Here is an 8,964-nt window from a genome sequence, read left to right as displayed (position 1 = left end):
ATTGCTATGGCCACTGTTAAAGGGACGAATTGGGGTATCAAATTTTTGTCTAAATGACAGTACTTGTTGCGTAGAGTTTTGTATTCTTTCGCTTTCTAACACCTTTTCTCTTGCATCTAATATGGAAGAATACTGTCCTGCTTGTAATATTATTCTTGTTTCTGGATATTTCACCTTTTCAATTAGTGTTTCGACACCCCGCTTAACTGTCATTTCATTGGCAACCTTCTCCGGAATATTTTGTTTTAAGTACATTATTTTTAATTTCGTGGTTAGTGTTTCTACTTCGTTACATAAACACTTAGTGTCTGTATAACGGATTGCTTTTAACTCTCCTATGAGTTTATCGGGGTTTATTCTTTCCTGGCATCGTTCTTTCACATCATTTATCAGGGTTTCAAAATCAGTAATATTTGGGGCTAGCCCTAGTTGTGCTTTTCCTGTTAACCTGGTTTTGAGAAATTCTACTAATATTTGTTTTGAATCTTTTGGGTAAATTCTTCGCAATAGATTTGCTGATCCTACAAAATTATCCAAACTGTCGGCATTACCGTCGTACAGATGGACTAATGTCGCTGCAGTCTTTATATCAAACTCTTCCATTTTAGGTTTCCAACGTCTGAGCACAATAATAACTTTAGCTAAGGTTTTTAATTTAATATGAACTCTGTTTTGTAGTTGCGATTTAATGTAGGAGAGGATATTATTGTAGCAACTGTTTGCAGATTTGTTAATACTATCTATGTCTGTACCTGGATCTGTGTCCTTTAGTTTTCCTGTTAGGTGTTTAACTTTCACGTATAAGTCATAGGCAGAAGCACTATATTGTTCAATCAAACACCCGCGAAATTTTTTACCACCTGGTTTTAGTTTTTCCTCAATATCTTGCAACCTTTTTATGTATTCACGAATTCTCGATAGCATTTAGGCGAGCATGTGGGTGACGTGACAGTTTTATGAGTGTAGTAGTGTAGTGATAGCAAGTATTTGTGTTAAAAAAGTGTATGTTAATGTAAATGATTTTTGTATGTATTTGAATAGTGGGCACCGAAATATAATTGAGCAATTACAAAATATTAAGCTAGACTATTATTTAAATAATTCAAACTACTTTTGTATGTTCGTTACTATTCTACAATCATCATACAATTACTACAATAGTTTTTTTTTTTTTTTTTTTTACTCACGAAAGGGGGGAAGTAATACACGCGATTGCTTGTTTCGCATATTCCTGCTGCAATATTGTTACCGCTGTTCTCCGTCGATGCCTCGTTTAGAACTCTGCGTCGAAGTGTTCCGCATGCTCCCGTTGCAATATCGTTACCGCTGCTCACCGTTGTTCACTCACACTGTAGTTCTCGTACAATTCTTCCCGCGTGCTCGCTCTGATTTCCTTACACACTGCTAGTATTGCTCAGATCGTCGCTGATGAAACACTCTTTCGGCCGTCCGCTGCTCTTTGCGATACGCCGTACTTTGTCGCTTTCTCCTTCAGGCCACTATTCTTTGCATTAGGTTCACTAATGTTCCCTCCTTTGGCATACCATTCGTTGCGCTGATCATACTATACTCGTTCGCTCGTTCAATTTACTGTTCATCTTGTAGTGCACGTATTTTGTCATCTCACTGAACATCGCTCCTTTCTCTTTCTCACTTGCGTATGCCTGTTTCGTCCTGCGACACTTTTTTCCCACAGATACACCGCATGGGTATCGGCTGTCGGTCGATGCGATCGTCGGTCGTTGCTCCAGACGTCGGTCGATGCACTTTCATACGAGTTCGGCTAATACCACTATCTCACTTCCGAAATTACACACTTTACCGTTCGACCTTGATTTGATGATTCGGGGAATGACGGTTGGTATTTCCGTGTATATATTCGTAAAGGGATCTTTAATTCAGTTCACTCGCTCAAATTTTAGCTTTAGTTCGCGTCGTCGTAAGTTTCACGATCACGGTCGCCATGTAGTATGAATTTAGGCGAAGTTAAGAAAATTCCGTCGAAGTGTATGGCCTTTATTTTAGATCTATGATTTTTGCTCCTGCTTATTTTCGGGCAGAGTTTCCCCTTACACGGATATAAATTCTGATGCTGTCTGTTAATCCTTAACCGCTATTTATACCAAAATCCTACCTATCTAGTCCTAGCTAACATTATGTATTCCTAATTTTCTTATGCTAACTATTCTAAAGGCTATCCCTATCTTTATGTAACCTATCCTATTCTATCTTATTTCGTTATACAACTACCAATCACGCTCTTCTCTATTAAATACTAACAGACTAACAAATACAAACGAACCTATGTCTAACTATAATTATTTTACTATAATCTAACGTACGTACTATAATAAACGTAGTAAACCATAATCTAATATTCATCTACAATAAGAAACGAAAAATTCCCTGGGGCGGCCCGGTGGCGTGATGGTAAAGACGCAGTCTTCACAAGAGCGGGCCGAACCAAAATCCCATCCGGACCAATCCCCCGTAGCAAGGACTGACCTTCCGGCTACGAGGTAAAATAAATCTAGTAAGCCAGAAATGACAGGCATGATCTAGGAGTAGGTCATATTACGCCAAGAAGAGATACAGTCCCAGAAGATAGAAGAGAGCTTCATGTAGTGAGGCACTTCGTATCTACCAACTATGATCGATTTGACGTTTATCCCATCTGGTGAAAGACCAGAGTACTAGACAGAGATTACTCGTGCTATAGCTATCCGACAACAGACGTTGCCACGAAGAGCAGTAGAATCTAGAATAGATTCCTTGAAAGGTTGAATCCATCGGACAAACAGTGAAATAGTATCTGGACAAGGTGGACTTTGTTTTATGAAAGTGTCAGCCCAGAAGACCACTAGTATCTGTCCAGCAGGTAATCTCCCAAACGAGTGACTGAAGTATTTGCAAATTTTTTTTTTTGATTGGTTAATGATTCCTTTCACGAAAGATAGAAAAAAGGTCCTCGATTGTGAAGGAGAGAACTATTAAAGAACAAACTGCAAAGTAAGGATCTCATCCTATAGTTTCGAGGATGACATGGAGAGACGACCAAGGTCACGGAAAACTTATACTATTTAATGGTTTAATATTTATGATTTGGGTGGAGTGTACCAAGATATCAGCAAGGTATGATCGCCCGAAAGAGCACCAATCGGTCAATGATGTTAACCGTGAAAAAACTAGATAAGTGATAAGTGAAAAAACTTGACAAAGTTGGTTCTGGGCCCATCTTTACTCATCCAGCACGCAGGTCTTTATTTTATAAAGAGTTCTAACATTAATCCGCTGATCCTTAGTTGTAACGCATACAACAAGCAAAACTTCAACGAACCGCATCTAAATCGTACAGTTTTACCTTGAATTGCCTTGAAATATTCCACCGATGGTTACGTCCAGCGAAGGCACGTTTCCGTTTGGTGGCTGTGTATTCCTCAATACTACGGGTTTGCCATCATCAACTGTACAATGACACACCGGCCAAGCCCATTAGACAGCACACAGATGCTGCTGGGGCGGTAGTACACCAATGGATGAACCAGACGCTTGCACTGCTTTAAAACGGTAGTGGTAACCACACGCTTGGCACACATTAATTCCCATCATGCCGCCTAGTCAAACAATCTACACCGCCGGAATGGTAAATTCGGAATGTCAAACAGCGGTCCCGCAACGGTCCACACAACCGGTACGTCGGCTAGTGATGTGATCGACCGTTTTCCAAGTCCCCGTAATGGGTGTGCCTTATCTATTCTAATCGATCACACATGCATGAGCTGTTTAGTTCGAAAAGCTTTCCCACTGTGTGAAAGACATCGTGCGCAGAGAGCACCGTAGACGCTTCTTCGCACAATAAACAATTGGCTATGGAGCTTCGGGCTAAGGTTATCCGGTGGTGTGAAGTTCAATGCCACCAAAATGGGGAAAGATCATGATTTCACGCATAGCCTGCAGATGACCCCATAAAGCATATTGAACTCTCTGGAACCACCGACCCATTGGTACGCTGTGTTGTGTTTCGAGCCCAGCTCTTTATGCGACAATTGCAGTCATAAAGTGGTACGTCCCGAAGAAGTCGCCGCTGTTTCCTGTCTGCGTCTGTCCCCGAATGGAATTGATAAATGCGTACACACACATTCCATCGCGTGCTCTAGAACGCGGCGGAAGATGTCCAAGAAAGTGCCTAGCCTCGCGGGTGGCAAGCAACTACTTATCGGAGGCATCTCCGGTGACAGCGACCGGATTCTCGGAATAGCTGTTCGAGGAGCGTCTTCCTGAAGGACGCGATAACATCATGCGGTCGTACTGAAGAAGGGAATGGTTTATTGGATTTCAACGTATGACCATACTATTATTCATGTATTCATGCTATAATCTACTGTAGGTATAGGCTATATAGCTTTTCATCATATTTGTGAGATCGATCTTGTTGTGTGTGCATAAAGATGTATTTAAAGAATTATTATTCTTGGTTAAACGATCACATTTATCACACTAGACTTCTTCTGGATATTTTATTCGGGATAGTTAATCCTTATTTCTGGAGGTCTTGGTCTCTGGAGGGTCTGGAAGTCCCAAAGAAAATTAGTTCACGACCTTCAGTGTAAAACCCAGAATGTCAAGGCATGGAATTGTCAATATCATGGAATTGGATCTTATGCTATCGATCTTTTTTCAATTACGTATTGTTCTTTAGACGATCGTTTTGTTCAAGAAACTTTCTTAACTACTTTAAACCGCCCTATTCAAGTAAGCACTGACAATAAAAGATAAATAAATGGTTAAAGACATAAGTCCAGTTCTAGTAGCTTGCGCATCCTTATCGAATCATCGGCGTAACCGCAAAAGGGCTCAGAAAAAAATCCACCAAACGATAAAGAAGCAAACAAACAACAGCAAAAGTCCCATCCACCCATATCCATTCCCTACAAAGGATTAACATTGCACTGGCAGAGCATTTCGACGCGGATCAATGTGAGAAGGAAACGGAAAAGCACTATTTCCGGCAAGGGGAACAAGTTCATCCCCCCATTAGGGGCGGTAACAGTTCATTAGCCCCATTAGCTGGAGACGGAGGGGTTTGGGGCAGAAGCGATCATCGGTTCACCTTTTGACTCGGTAGACATTAATCGGTCTCACCTCAAACCTTGAGCGACGAACCCCGAGAACCGGCTACAGTTGCATTTTTTCTTCTTCGACCCGATGCTCTGGGGATGCCCATTTCTTTTGCTGTGGCGTGATTTTATTACAGCGCGGCAATACTTGTACTTGCGCTCACGTGTACGTCGTCTGATTTGACTTAATGATGAATTGATTACGCATCGTGGCGTGCGTTCATTAAACAGACGTGTGGCTCCTTATACGCCCTTGTTTTACTCGAATGTTGTCGCTTCCAGCACCTCTTCCTTAATGCACCGCTGTCAGCAATATAATCACAAGACAAATATTTGTTCACTTATCACACGCACGAGACACGGCCGAGACCGTAATGGATGCTGCTACCACGGGAGACCTTCTTTATGTGGCGCCTTTCCGCGCTCTTTTTTTTGTATCACTTTATTACTAAAGAGGTAAATTGGTTTGCTTTTGTATGTTTACAGTACCTCTACGGTGCTTTCTTGTGGATGAGGATGCACGCAAGAACCTCAATCGTGAACCGTTCTCGTCCACATCGCGTCACAAACTGGTGTTGGTGATTTAGTGGGGATTTCTGTACGATTCTGTTTGTTCGTGGCGCAGCGAGACGCTGCTTCTCTAACATTTATTTACTGGTTACGGTTTGTTGAGTTGCACGCGGCAAGATCAGGGTCTAAGCATTAATTGCAAGCTGCAATCACCGACAGCGACAGAATGATCCGTACTTGCCCTTAGGTGTGTTTTATGTGGAATTCTAACTTGAAGACTCTCAGGATATGTAAGTGTCTAGAAGTACTAGATTGAAAACCCTTTCTCAGTGTGGGCCAAATTAATACTTATTTAAATAAATGAAGAATTTTTAACCTAAAAAAACGTTAAGAATTCCTTAAGAACATTACATCAGAATATTCCAAGTGCTTATCAAGCCGTTGACTTTGAACTACATTCTCGGATCAACCCATATCGAGTGGAAACCGGACCCGTCAAGGTGTACGTGTGCAACGATGTCGATGATGCACCGGGCAATGTGGGCACCTCCGACTGCAAACCCATGATGCAAGGCTAGGTTTCGCCATTGTTTACAACAAACAACCTCCCCAACCTCATATAGGGAGGCTGATAATTTGCCCCATTTACGTCCATGATCCTTCTGGTGTGAGTTTGCTGAAGTACTCTCGCTTTTCACCATTTTCTTTCCTTGATCACCCTTGAGGGTCTATACTTGGTGTGTGGTGCGGTGGATGTTGCGAGTGTTGCGTAAATCTACTGTCTGCCTGTTGGACAACCACTATTGGGACAATAGATATCTGGACGGGTTTGAGGCAGCATGAATTACCGGAAATGGTGCCTTCGCTAGACAAATCCGCTAGGTCGGGATCTTTTGCAAGAGTACGCGGTTATGGGATTTACTGTCCGGCCTCAAACTCGGTCGGTGAATGTTAAGCGAATCTTACCGTACTGTAGCTCTTCCTCTCCATCTCTCACACTTCTAAATCGTAAGGGCGTGAGGACACTCGGCGAATGTTCGCCCGCATCCGCCCATAAATCATGAGGCACCGTGGCGTACCGGGATGAGGCTGAAAACGTGCCTCCCAGGCTTGATGCAAATTTAATAGCGTTCTAGGCTTTGCGATTGATGCCGTGTTGCTTTTGCATACATAAAACACGCCACTCTACGCGACGTCACGTCATTTCTGCCAACCGCTCGCGCTGGTTAGGAATGCGTCATTGGGAGATTCCGCTACCCGGTGGCTGGTGTGGTGAGGATAATTCCTGCTAAGCGCCTTCCGCGGAATATAGAGAGGATAATAGGGAGATTCCCTCCTTTTGGGCTCGATTGGTCGTAAACACAACGATTAATAATAGAAGAACTAGTGTGAGAAGTAAGTTTGTTTACTAAAATTTGCAACATTTTTGTGTGACATCTGTTGGATATAGAATGTATTTGCAATTTTAATTTAAATTACCTTTTGCGGTTCAAGCATCTTCCCGCGCACATTAGCATAATTTTGGTACTTAAAAAAATTGAACGATAGATGGCATATCGTGGTTCATTTTTCTTTTAAGACAACATACCACACCATAATCAACATAACTAGTTCTAAAAGGTATCGGAATGGGAACTAAAACATGTTTTCGCACTATAGTTCGTTGGCTGGAAAGATTCTATCGATCGATTCGGTGCGTTTGACGTAAGCAGAAGAATTTTGTTTTTCAAATTTACGTCAAAGCAGAAGAATTTATTCCCCATTTTAAATATTTCAATTAGGTTGAAGGTTAAAGGTCAACTGTTTGAAAACATTCAATAATGTTTGGAAATTTAGAACATACGATTTCGATTAAACCTGTTCAGATTGCATAATAATCGCATCAGAAGGAATACGGTAGAATTTAATTATAAATCGCAGATCTTATCTACCGACACCGAACCGTCCCGGCGTCCAACGAACATCGACCTTGACCGTGCGTATAGGTGTACAAACAGACTGTGGAGAAAAGCACATAATTATCGGTGTGTTGAATTATTGCACAGTACAGCTACTCGTGGGATAATACGCTATAGATGCACATCCTCCTTGCATGCACATCTTCCGGCACCCGTTGATCTTGAACGGCGCACGACACGAGCAACGGACAACCAGAACCATTCGCAGGGCAATAATTGTTGCTGCACTGCGTGGTAAACTCCGTTACACCGGTAAACGGTGCTTCCGAGCAGGTCGAGTCGATAACAACGGCGGGACACTTTACGACACCACATTAATGTCCGCGCCCGGGCCCCGTCGCTCAAGGCTGTGAAATAATTTCGCCTATCGATCTACCGATCGGTTGGCCCACCGTTTCGAAGCGGTCACTTCCTTGGCCTTGGCCACGGCACAAAGTGGGAAGCTTTTCCACTCATGTTCCATCTGTTTGTTTTGGTTAGGAATTTTATGTAACAGTAATAAAAACCACATAACGCAAACTACGCTGATCTTACGATATCCACCACAAAGGGGAATTGCTTCGTGAATGAGGCTCGTTTTTCGAGAGGGGGGGGTTCACTTTTATGACGAAACCTTGACAGTGACCAATCATGCCTACCGCCATTACCGAATCGGTTAATTCCTGCTGCTATTCAAATGTTTGCCCACCGAAAGTGCCGGTAGTGTGTGAAGACGGACACATACTTCCGGTATGTGAGATCTTCAAATGCCGTGCTGCACTTATCGCTGCATGACGTCTATTGAAAACGCATCCGGACCAGCGTAGTAGATCAGTAGTTGTAGATTAATTACAACGGGGACTTGGGGGGTTAAAAATCAACCAAAAAATAACCTGTACTCACGAATAATTGCATGGTACGGTCAAGGTGAAAGCAATAACTCCGTGTCAAGTGTTTTCGGTATGCAAAATAACGCCATTCGTATTATAACAGTATATTTAGCAACAAAAAAAAACACACATAAATTCGGACTGTGTTGTGCGCATTCAATTGAATAATTGTGTAGCACCACGCTGCGATGGTACGAGGAAACGGATTCCTTAACCGGAAATGTTGAGATTAGTTCATTGGCAGATGGAATTAGCAGCCGCGTGTTAAATATTCCGTTTGTCAACTGGACACGTCAATGAAATGATGTGCCGCAAACGTAGACGCTGTTGGTAGCAACAATATTGGATGGAATGATTAACAACAAAACGGTCTATTATACTCGACAAATTTAATGAACTCGTCCTATACATTCTTTATAGAACGAAGGTAGTTTAGTTCTTTTTAAATATTTAACTTTGACGTAAGTTAGTTGATTGAATGTTACGTTCTCTAAATTTAAACTAAAATTG

This window comes from Anopheles moucheti, chromosome 3 (assembly GCF_943734755.1).
Source record: "Anopheles moucheti chromosome 3, idAnoMoucSN_F20_07, whole genome shotgun sequence".
Taxonomy (NCBI): Eukaryota; Metazoa; Arthropoda; class Insecta; order Diptera; family Culicidae; genus Anopheles; species Anopheles moucheti.
The sequence above is the reverse complement of the archived record's forward strand: the minus strand, read 5'-3'. Positions refer to the sequence as shown.